Raw genomic sequence first — 13,152 nt, forward strand, 5'->3', positions numbered from 1 at the left:
TAAAATATGTTCATAGTTAAAACCAGTATTCACAAAACATTTTGCCAGGTGCATCCCTTCCATCTTATAGATCACGAAGTACATCACTGATGCAAGAGCGCCGCTGAACTGACACACAGCAAAAGTCACTAGAGAACATGTTGACATTTAGTACTGCTAGATGCTAGTTGCGTGTGAATATTATTGTAAATATAAATTTAATAAAAATTTGGTAACTGGTATACAGTTATATTTTATTTTGTGGCAGGTAAAAGCTAAAATATTTTCTAAAAGCAGGAGGAGATGCGTAACTGTATAGAGGTAAAATAATTAGGTGAATAAGTAAACATCTCGTTAAGATTACAACCCAAGTTGTATTTTAGTGTCCAATCTTTCTACAAAATCAGATATAAGACAAAATAATCACACAGTAACATTTATTGAAAATATGGCTGGACAGCGGAAAACTAGTTGACAACACGACTGCACAGAATAGAGTCTCATGTGTAGCTTACTACATAGGTGACAAAGAGTCAATCCTTCATTAAGTGATTTCAGCATTATGTCCACAGCACATTCTTCAAACACAACACAGGAGGTCATCTGCACAACAACACACGCTAGATACACCGCACGATACATAGCCCAAGGTCTACATATTATTTTGGACCCTCAACAACCATTACAAATGGCAAACTCAAAAATCTCAAAACCAAAATAACAATATTATGAAAAGGAAAGTTGCTACACACCATACAGCGGAGATGCTGAGACCAGTTGCCAGAGACTGCAGTCATGTGTGTGTGTGTGTGTGTGTGTGTGTGTGTGTGTGTGTGTCTACCTGCAACTCAGCATCTCACTATATGGTAAGCGGCAACTTTCCTTTTCATAATATTGTTACATTCCATCCTGGATTTTCCGTTGCTTGATCAAAACCAAAACAGTAATATGGCAGTGATGCCGAAAAAGATCCATAAAATTGGGTTATAGGCAGAAGTATGACATGGATATAAGCACGGACAAATCTATTATGTAGGTAAATAGAGGTCATAGCAAAATAAATAGCCCATTCATGATCCAGCTTAAGACACGTGAAACAGCATAACGTTCAGCTCTGAGGTAATGTGAAATGCTAAGTAATCAATCTGACTCATAGTTCATGGTCTTCATGTGGTGAGACTTTAAATAAAACTACCCATTAAATAGGTCAAAGCAAAATGATTGTTCTGCGCATAAGCCAGCTTTACATTTGATGTTGTCTCACAGCTGAACATCATGCTGTATCACCTGTCTTAAGCTGTATCATGAATGGGCTATTTACATATTTTGCCACGACCTCTATGTACCCACATTGTAGATTTGTCTGCACTTATATCCATGAACAATATAAATCTAATTACACCTCATACTTATGATTATATCCCTAGTTTATCTAAATTGTTTAGTGAATGTTCTTTGTTGTTGCTGTCATATTACTATTTTCATTTTGAGATTTTAATGTTTTGCCTTTGTAACAGTTGCTGAGAGTCCAAAATCATACATAGGCCTTGAGCCGCATATTGTGTGGTATATCTAGCAGGTGTTGCTGCACAGATGACCATCTGTGATTTGTTTGCTATGGTAGGTGTGTGTTGCAGACAGTGATGTTAAAATCACTTACTGAAGGATTGTCTCTTCATCACCTACGTAATAAGCCACATATGGGGCTCTATACTTTGCAATCTCATCATCAACTAGTTTCCCGCTGTGCAACCACATTGTCAATGAATGTTACTGTATGATTATTTTGTCTCATATCTGACGTTGTACGAAGGTAGGATTCTGAAATACGAGTTAGGTTGTAATCTTAATGACATGTTGTCTTTTTTGACTTACTGTTTTACCTCCACACGATTATGTACCACCTTCTGTTTTTAGAAAATACTTTAGCTTCTACCGACAAAAAAATTATAATTGTATACCACATTTTTATTAAATTTATATATTTATATTTGCATTTTATGATGACATGAATACGCAAGTCGCCTCTAGTGGCACTAAATGTCAATATGTTCTCTAGTGTCTTCCGCTGCGTGTCAGTTCAGCGGGGCTCTTGCATCAGTGATGTAACCATGATGTGTAATACGGGACAGATGTGTTTGGCAAAACATTTTGTACATACTGTTTTTAACTTTGAACATATTGTATACACTGGTTTTAAATTTGACATGCCAACGCATCTTACATCAATCGTTCAGTTAATTAAGATGTGGAGTATATTTAGAGCACAAACAGGCCACTGTAAAAACCTGTACAGAGGCATGTGCAATAATAACTCAACTCTTGTATTATATTAATGACATGTATGATAGTTTTCATAAAGTAATATGTTTTGGACTTCACGTCCACTATTCACGTCCACTCTGCTAACCAAAATCAGTCAGCTGAGAAGCTAACTCTCTTCAAGCTGAATATTTATAGATCACTCCTTATTACTCGATATGAGAATTCAACAAAACAAACAAATTGAATCAATCATTCATTCATTCATTCCTCTGTAATGTTCCATGAACACTATTTTAGTATTTGAGTCTCACTATAACATTATGGAGCTTTACTAGTTTGCAGAGTATAAATTTAATGTGCTAAAATAATCATATATGCTGATACTTTGGAAAAAGCTATTGCTCCTCAGTTATATTAAACAGGTCCCATTTATATCGCTAGATTAACACATACTTCCCTGGTAATGCTGATACATACTGGATCTTGTACAGTTCAACTGGAATTAATTTTTATTACAAGCAACAAAATGAGAGATTTATAAGCTCTATAATTATTAAGTCTGTTTTCAAGATTACAATGACAGAGCCTTCTAAGAAAGTAAGTTCCTGAGGATAAATGTAGACAGCCAAAACTCTCATGTGAACTACTGCAATAACTTATAATCTGGTATATGTAAGTTAAAGATAATAGTTCTATACCTCAGTACTCTTACTTTAAGGTTAGTTCATTTTGGGTTCATGTTTGCTGTTAGGTCTTACAAAGCAATAACTTATAATCTGGTATATGTAAGTTAAAGATAATAGTTCTATACCTCAGTACTCTTACTTTAAGGTTAGTTCATTTTGGGTTCATGTTTGCTGTTAGGTCTTACAAAGTGGTGGAACCTAACACACTAATGCCAGATTCCCACAGATGCTAAATTTAAAATAGGAATACATAAATTTATTGTCAAATGATATAAGATATGAGACAAATTTTCTCATGGTTAGCAGAACACTAACATCTAGTAGTCATTATGTCAAAGGAGGTTTATTTTTACAATTCACTGCCGAGTAAACTGAAGCTATCGGTTAGCACAAATTTTGAAAGGCAGCTTCAACAGTCACCCATCGTGATATGCACCAATAACTTGGACATGAAACATAAATTGAGCAATTCATTCACACATGTTCTGGCAATGCCATTTTGAAGGTGAAAATTCACATATGTGCAACAAGGCAAGTTACGTAGTAACAGGTACAAGCAAGCACTGCAAAGGATGATGGCTGGCTGAATTTAAAACTGTTGGGCACAAAACGGCTTCATAAGATTGTGATACTGGTGAATGGGTAATACACTTGTTACAAAGTGGTGTGCACTAAACAGGCTAAAAAAAAATCGAAATTACTTTTTTTGTCATTTCAAATGCTCTGCAGTTTTCTTTGTGAAATGAACTTTGTTTCATGCAAGTCAGATGATTATCTTCCAAGATATTAACAATTTTACAACAATATGACTTTGTACTGTCTCCATGTGATTCAAGCATCTTCGATTTATACTTCGCAGGTTTCCCAGCCTGTAACTTAGGCGACAATTGAATATCGTTTTTCAATACACATGAAGGTATGTTCCTTTTGTTTACTTGGAAAAAATCTGGAGGAAAAGGACGTCTCACAAATTATGAAATAGACAAATTGAAAACTTATTACAGCTTAGCCATAAGAAGGAAGCTACAAGAAGAGCTGTATTGGTAATTTTTTTCCATGAGGTATTGAGTGTGATGACCGACAACACAGGCTTTGCCCAAGCAGTCCTGTAGGTTGTGCAAATATAAAGGGGCATTATGTTCTTGTGAAAATTATAAGCATAAACACTACTAACCACTAGCAGTTATGAACACAAAAAAACCTCTATTTAAGGACCTTGATAGTAAAGATCTACTCACGAAGTACCAACATAGTAAAACTCAAAATCTCAATGAAAGTTTGAACTCCATAATTTGGAATCTTCTATCCAAACTATGAAATTTTAAAATTTGGTGTATTAGATGCTGCTTTATGTTTTAATGATGGGATATTAAGAAAGATGGAAGTGGCTCTGAGCACTATGGGACTTAACATCTATGGTCATCAGCCTCCTAGAACTTAGAACTACTTAAACCTAACTAACCTAAGGACATCACACAACACCCAGTCATCACGAGGCAGAGAAAATCCCTGACCTCGCCGGGAATCGAACCCGAGAACCCGGGCGTGGGAAGCGAGAACGCTACCGCACAACCACGAGCTGTGGACAAAGACGGAAGTACTGGAGAGAAAAGGAGTCAGTGCAGGTGTAAGCACAAGATTGTCATTACAAAACATCAGTTTTTCAAGACTTCGTAATTCAAACATATCTGCATTCAGTTGCACAAAAGAGGTGAGAAAACAAAGAAAATGCAGGAATAAAAAATAAAGATGATGCTGAATAGGTACAAGAAAGTAATGACTGTACCAGCTGTTACAAAAACTTGTAAATAATACACAAATAAAATTTTAAACAAGTTTTGTCAAAACTACATTTTTTGTCCTATGGGTTTACCAGGACTGTGTGTCACAGAAACTTGAAATTTTCTGCAGTTGTTGCAAGAAAAGAAAAAATGCACATTTGGCTTTGTAAGGGTATTTCTTTTGATTCAGGCTAAAAAAGAAGATTCATTTTTTTAACTATACTGCAGATTTTTTAAAACAAGTGTCAACAGAACTCTACAAATTCAACGTGCCTGAATCTAAACTAGATTAAAGCAACAGTTAGTGGTAATCTTCTTTCCAAGTTTCAAGGTTCTATCCTCACTAGTTTGTCACTTACATTTACTAATTTGTTCAGAAGCTGTACCTAAATACCTTGAAAATTTACATTGTGTTGGCATAGTGGAAATGGTATGCACCATCTCCCCTCAAAATGGAAAATAAAGGCCATATTACAATAGCCACAGCAATAAAAAATGTTGCATCCAAGTTCCAATAGTTCTAATCATACCACTGTCCCATGTTAAAAATAGTAATAACATGATAGAAAGCAGTAACAAGGCTGTTTGATTTGGAAACTAAACAGATGAGCCAGTCACTAAAAAACACATTAAAAACTCCATTCAATGAAAGTGTGTAGGAGTTCTGATGCCAAACAAAATGTCAGCAGCTATTGTGCCATTCTTTTGTCATTGTGTAAAATGGAGCCGAGTTCCTTGGCTGACCGTAGGCTTCTCTTCTATAAGCATACAACACACAGGATGTTAAGGCACAGTTCACTGTAAGTGTGACACTGCCAACACATCATTCCAGTGGGGCTTACTGCTGCAAGAGATACGCACGCGTGTTGGGTACTGGGCAATACGAAGGTGAGTGAGTTTGAAATAAAGTGCACTACGGGCAAACAGTTGGATTGACCGACTGCAGCTTGTTATTGGCCATTTCCAGCCATTCCTGTTCCCTCAGCGGACATCGACTTTGTCATCCTATGTGGTGTTTATGCCACATCACTGCCCATCTTTTATCACATTTTACTGCTATATTTTGATGCACAGTATAGAAAGATTTTTCTACAGGAAGCTAACGAGTAGATCAGATCAAAGGGAAGACTCGTCAAGTCATGCACCAGATTGTCACATAGTGTGAGTATGGCCAGGTGAGTGAGAGCCACATCGTACTGGAACAGAGAGAGACGTGTGGTTTCACTTACAATGCTGGGCACCAAGAAACGAATCTCATATTCTTTATATTTACTGTTTAAATACTGATATACAGCTCCAGCTATGCTGACGACATTACTTGCACTGAGAACTTGTTAATAATAATTTCAATATCACTCAGTTCATCAGGAAATGATAATTACAAATTTTAGTTACAATCAGTGCTTATTGATCGAAACGATACACCAATCACTAGTGAACCCTGAGAGGGCAGGCGCTGAACTGCTACGATATGTCATTACTTGTCAACAATCGGTTTCTAGCATTTGTAGATTTAGAGAAAACTTTTGACAATGTTGACTGGAATACCCCCTTTCAAATTCTGAAGGTGGCAGGGGTAAAATACAGGGAGCGAAAGGCTATTTACAATTTGTACGGAAACCAGATGGCAGTTATAAGAGTCGAGGGACATGAAAGGGAAGCAGTGGTTGGGAAGGGAGTGAGGCAGGTTTGTAGCCTCTCCCCGATGTTATTCAATCTGTATATTGAGCAAGCAGTAAAGGAAACAAAAGAAAAAATTCGGAGTAGGTGTGGTGTCACCGCCAGACACCACACTTGCTAGGTGGTAGCTTTAAATCGGCCGCGGTCCATTAGTACATGTCGGACCCGTGTGTCGCCACTTTCAGTGATAGCAGACCGAGCGCCACCACATGGCAGGTCTAGAGAGACGTACTAGCACTCGCCCCAGTTGTACGGAGGACGTAGCTAGCGATGCACACTGACGAAGCCTCGCTCCTTTGCAGAGCAGATAGTTAGAATAGCCTTCAGCTAAGTCAATGGCTATGACCTAGCAAGGCGCCATTAGCAGTATATTGTCTGAAACTATAGAGTCTCACTTGTATCGTCAATAGCGATGTACCAAGGAAGGATTAAAGTTAAGTATTCCAGAAGCTACGTACTTTTCATTATAGCATTCATTATGTATCCTGTTTCAGACCTCACGCCATCCTGCGTGAGCTTATAGCGTGTGCCTTTCGGCTACTTCCGAGTGGCGTGGCTGTCTTGTTACGCCACAACAGTAGGTATTAAAATCCATGGAGAAGAAATTAAAACTTTAAGGTTTGCCGATGACGTTGTAATTCTGTCAGAGACAGCAAAGGACTTGGAAGAGCAGTTGAATGGAATGGACAGTGTCTTGAAAGGAGGATATAACATGAACATCAACAAAAGCAAAATAAGGATAATGGAATGTAGTCGAGTTAACTCAGGTGATGCTGAGGGAATTAGATTAGGAAATGAGACACTTAAAGTAGTAAAGGAGTTTTGCTATTTGGGGAGCAAAATAAGTGATGATGGTCAAAGTAGAGATGATATAAAATGTAGACTGGCAATGGCAAGAAAAGAATTTCTGCAGAAGAGAAATTTGTTAACATCAAGTATAGATTTAAGTGTCAGAAAGTCGTTTCTAAAAGTATTTGTATGGTGTGTAGCCATGTATGGAAGTGAAACACGGACGATAAGTAGTTTGGACAAGAAGAGAATAGAAGCTTTCGAAATGTGTTGCTACAGAAAAATGCTGAAGATTAGATGGGTAGATAACATAACTAATGAGGAGGTATTGAATAGAATTGGGGAGAAGAGGAGTTTGTGGCACAACTTGACTAGAAGAATGGATCAATTGGTAGGACATGTTCTGAGGCATCAAGGGACCATCAATTTAGTATTGGAGGGCAGCATGGAGGGTAAAAATCGCAGAGGGGGACCAAGAGATCAATACACTAAGCAGATTCAGAAGGCTGCAGTATGTACTGGGAGATGAAGCAGTATGTAGCATGGACAGCTGCATCAAACCAGTCCTAGGATTGAAGACCACAACAACAGTACATGAATATGTATTTCAAATCTGATCTCATTTAAAGACACAGCAGTTTGTTAAACAATTGTCTCAGATGACATTCTTGTGCAATGTTGTGTTAATCTGAGGCGGTTTTCAAGGTGACAACATGCAACTAGTGTTTGAAGTGCAACTATGTGTAACGACAGAATTAATTGTTAAAGTTTCCTCGGAAAACATATTCCAGCAATCTCATGTCACTCCTAAGATCGTGTGAAGCATTTTTATGATTTCTGCAATGCTTGAGAACTAATGATTAATGATCAGAAATCCTGTAATGAATATTAATAATAAACTGGCTCTGGAAATCGTTTTACTGATACTGTGACGAATGAAATAGAACAAAGTTAGTTGGCATCGTAACATTTCATGATTCTTAATATACTTAGCACTTTTCGCATTGTAGTGCACTGTTTACGGCAAAAGCGTTAAGAATTCTTGACCGACAAAGAAGAAACCAAGCAGGCCAATGGCCAGAGGACATCTTTAAAAGATGTGAGATAAGCAAGTTGCCTCCAGCTGAGCTAGAGAAAGTGACTGCAGACATTTCCTGTTAAAATCCACCACCATGTTTGTTAAACCCGGCATCTCTTTTAAGGTGGGAAGTTTCATTTACTGCAACTCACTATGTAGCTTACAGAGGTCAACTCAGCGTTTACAGTGAGTCTACCTTTTACCATCAGCCGTAATATTAATTACACCGTTGCACGACAGCCTGTAGGGAGAAATAAAGTTGAAGCGTCAGCTTTCTCCACCCAGCAGAAGGCCGCCTCTCTCTTCTGCCTGTGCAGGAAGTAGGTAGTGCCCTGCACCATCTGAACTATGCCATTTGCTGGAAAAATTTACTGAATAGTCTGCAAAGCACTAAAAGAGTCAGTGCAGACAAGAAACTTCCCTCCACCGAGAAAAGTCACATACTCCAGTGCCGTCTTGGTGCTCACTGCTATGCACAGTACCCTGAGCAGTGGCCCAGTAGGTGGAGTTTGATCATAAAATATGAGAAGATAACAGAACCCCCGACACTGCTGCCTTGTTTCGATCCATCGGTAAAAACTAGCACAAGATCCAAATACTCTGATAAAATGCCAGTAAAACCCTATTTTAGAACTAAAGGTGGCGTTGTGAGCTTGTTGTGCTCTGTCACATTCAAGTTAAGAATGGCACCTGCTCAATCCCTGTTTAAGAATTAGTACATTTGCTACACCAAGCTGCTCAAGATATTTCTTCGCACAGAAAGAAAAAGGCTTAGTTGTCCAACGACTCTGTAAACCTACGTGGTATGGGTTGTTCGGCTCCAAAACCGCCAAACAGTATGGTCGGAGATAACTGCACTTTATACATCTTTTGCTTTCTGCAAAGTATAATAACAACAAACAATGAGCAATGTTATCCACGCTAATAGTTATTGGAATTACCTATAGTTTGCTTTATACACGTTCAGTTGAATAAAATGTAACACTGCTCTTATTTTGTGAACAGTTGCAGATATCAAAATGTGGTTTTCTGCAAATAGTAGTACACAGAAAAAATATAATTATGTTGATGGAATGGTACATCTTTATTAGCTGCATTGAAAAACACATATAGTGATGCAATGTTTGTTAATGTTGGCGTTGAAGCTTTTCACGAAAAGTATCTGAGAAATGTGATGAAATTGATGGACAAGGCAGATGAAATAGGTTATGGCAGTGTAAACACCATTAAATGGGACTCTCATGTTAGGCTGCATCATTGTATGCAGCAAGAAGAGAGGCCTACACTACTAGAGTGAACCGTATTTCCTCTGGGGCCTACTTGCGAGGATTGGAACTTTAATAGTGGCAACTATTTATTTACAGCTCGTACAAAATAGATACGAGTTTCAAAGTTTTAGTGACCTTCAGAATAGTCACCAGCATTGAGTATAACCTGTTGCCAGTGGTGTGAAAGTCGTAGGATACTCTTAGCAGTGCCAGTTGTGTTGATAGTTCGAGCGGCGCAGTCTATTGCCCAACGAATTTGTAGCAGTTCTCAAGCAAATGTTATGAAGTGTTTCTTTCAGTTTAAAAATAGTTGAACTTACGAGGGCTTAAGTCTGGGGAGTGTAGTACGTGGTATAGCACTTAGCAGCCCCATCAGTCAAACAAATCAGTAACAGTTTGCATTGTACGTGATTGAGCATTGCCCTGCAAAATGATGGTCAGGTCCTGCATACCAAGTGTCATCATTTCTGTCTCTATGCCATTCATTAATTTGGAACACAACCTATGACCAGCTTAGAGACAGAAGTGATGACACTTTCTGCAGGACCTGACCATCATTTTCCAGGACAATGCTCAAGCACGTACAGTGCAAGCTGTTACTGATTTGTTTGACTGATGGGGCTGCTAAGAGCTATACCACCTACTGCACTCCCCTGACTTAAGCCCTTGTGAGTTCAACTCGATTTCTAAACTGAAGGAAACACTTCACAGCATTCACTTTAGAACTTGGGCAATAGACCACACCACTCAAACTGTCAACACAACTGGCACTGCTAAAAATATCCTACGACTTCCACATCGCTGGCAATGGGTTATGCACAATGCTGGTGACTACTCTGAGGGTCAGTAAAACTTTGAAACACATATCTATTTTGTACAAGCTGTAAATAAATAGTTGCCACTATTAAAGTTCCAACCCTCATATTATGATACAGACACAGGGAGGAGTATGCTGAATCATATTATTTTTTCACTCTTTCCTTTTCTTATATGTACGCTATATGTAAACTGAATGGGTTGTAGACACCCACAAAGATACATTAATTAGTTGTTTTGTGGCAAGGATAATGTTTAGATACACTTGTGTGAAACAAAAAAAAGAAATACGCTCTTCAGTTTATTAATTCATGTGTCTTCAACTTTGGTTTCGGAAAGTGGTAGCGTATGGATGTATACTTGGATTTGGCATGCCAGCACTGTTAAAAAATATGTATTTCAACCGTACATTAAAAGCATCATAAAAGTTAGAAGAAAAGTAAAATTTATTTGCACATTTAAGATGTCCACTCCAATCTATTCACTGTTTCATTCGTCACCGAGATCCTGCATCAAGAAGTTTGGAGCAGAGAAGAAGAATTGACACAATACCTCGAGGAGCGATCCTGCATTGACATTGTCACAATCACGACTAAACAATGGAATTAATGTGAAGCAGTATGTAATACAAATTATGTTTATTGACCTTGAATGTATTGATATTATAGGTCTGTTGATATTCGTATCAGTTAAAAGTTCACCCAAGATTGTGATTCATAAATTACCTTTAAAACTTTCTTTCAACTATTCTTTCCAATCAATTTTTCCAATTATTCAAGCAATTTCCATTCCCCCACATATACACTATATGATCAAAAGCATTGAGACACCTTGCTGAAAATGACTTACAAGTTCGTGGCACCCTCCATCGGTAATGCTGGAATTCAATATTGTGTTGGCCCACCCTTAGCTTTGATGACAGCTTCCACTCCCACAGACATATGTACAATCAGGTGATGGAAGGTTTCTTGGGGAATGGCAGTCCATTCTTCACAGAGTGCTGCACTAAGGAGAGGTATCAATGTCAGTCGGTGAGGCCTGGCACGAAGTCGGCATTTCAAAACATCCCAAAGGTGTTCTATTAGGATTCAGGTCAGGACTCTGTGCAGGCCAGTCCATTACAGAGATGATGTTATCGTGTAACCACTGCATCACAGGCCGTGCATTATGAACATGTGCTCAGTCGTTTTGAAAGATGCAATTGCCATCCCTGAATTGCTCTTCAACAGTGGGAAGCAAGAAGGTGCTTTAAACATCAATGTAGGTCTGTGCTGTGGTAGTGCCACACAAAACAACAAGGGGTGCAAGCCCCCTCCACAAGAAACATGACCACACCATAACACCACCGCTTCCGAATTTTACTGTTGGCACCACACACACTGGCAGATGACGTGCACCAGGCATTCGCCATACCCACACCCTGCCATGGGATCGCCACATTGTGTACCATGATTTGTCACTCCACACAACGTTTTTCCATTGTTCAGTCGTCCAATGTTTACGCTCCTTACACCAATGGTGGTGTCGTTTGGCATTTACCCAATCACCTGACCACGTTCGAAGCCCGTGAGTCCCGCCGAGCACCCCATTCTGCTCTCTCAATGACTACTGGGGTTGCTGATGTGGAGTACCTGGCAGTAGGTGGCAACACAATGCATCTAATACGAGAAACATATGTTTTTGGGGGTCCGCATACTTTTGATCACGTAGTGTAACTACACAGGAGATAAAATATGCAATACAAGATGTTACAATAAAGGTCGTGTGACACAATATCTCATGTTTCACTGGTGTGATACAATATGCAACTGATCAGAGATATGATTTGTGAACTGACAAACAAGGTGACAGCATGAATGACATCTCTGGTTCAATTTCAGCTGCAACCATGAGCTCTTCTGAAGAGCACATATCAGGTTTATCATTATTTAAAGCTCAAAAAAACTGAAAAGGATAAGAAAGTACTGGATGCACATGTACACTGGCATAAATACCAAAGATATGAGTTAGTTCGACTGTGGTTTCTTTGTGAGGTCTCCCAACATGAACACAAATTCTACAGAATGAGTCTACTTCTACATCTACATCTATACTCTGCAAACCACTTTGAAGTGCATGGCAGAGGGTACGTCCCATTGTACCAGTTTGTAGGGTTTCTTCGTGTTCCATTCACATATGGAGTGTAGGAAGAATGATTAACTGAATGCCTCTGCACATGCAGTAATTACTGTATAATCTTACCCTCATGATCCCTACATGAGCGATACATAGGGGGTTGTACTATATTCCTAGAATAATCATTTAAAGCGGTTATCGAAACTTTCTTAATAGACTTTCTCGGAATAGTTTACATTTATCTTCAAGAGTCTACCAGTTCAGTTCCTTCAGTATCTGTGTGACACTCTCCCATGGATTAAACAAATCTTTAAACATTCATGCTGCCCTTCTCTGTAAACGTTCAATATCCCCTGTTAGTCTTATCTGGTACTGGTCCCACACAATATTTAAGAAGCAGTTGCACTAGTGATTTGTAAGCAATCTCTTTTATAGTATGATTGCACTTCCCCAGCATTCTACCGCCTGCTTCACCCACGACTGAACATATGTGATCATTCCACTTCATATCCCTACAGAGTGTTACACCCAGGTATTAGTATAAATTGGCCAATTCCAAGAGTGACTCATTCATATTATAGTCATAGGATACTATGTTATTTATTTGTTTCGTGATTTGTAAAATTTTGGATTTCTGAACATTTAGAGCAAGTTGCATCTCTGTACCATGTTGAAATCTTACCAAGATCTGACTG

At 38.6% G+C, this 13,152-nt stretch overlaps 1 protein-coding gene across 1 annotated transcript in view; it reads right to left on the reverse strand.

The window, feature by feature from the left end:
* Window positions 1–13,152, reverse strand: part of LOC124552321 (serine-aspartate repeat-containing protein I-like) — a 202,553-nt gene that overhangs the window by 141,125 nt on the left and 48,276 nt on the right. The gene's annotated exons all lie outside the window — the stretch shown is intronic.

This window comes from Schistocerca americana, chromosome 10, assembly GCF_021461395.2.
Source record: "Schistocerca americana isolate TAMUIC-IGC-003095 chromosome 10, iqSchAmer2.1, whole genome shotgun sequence".
In the NCBI taxonomy this organism is placed as follows: Eukaryota; Metazoa; Arthropoda; class Insecta; order Orthoptera; family Acrididae; genus Schistocerca; species Schistocerca americana.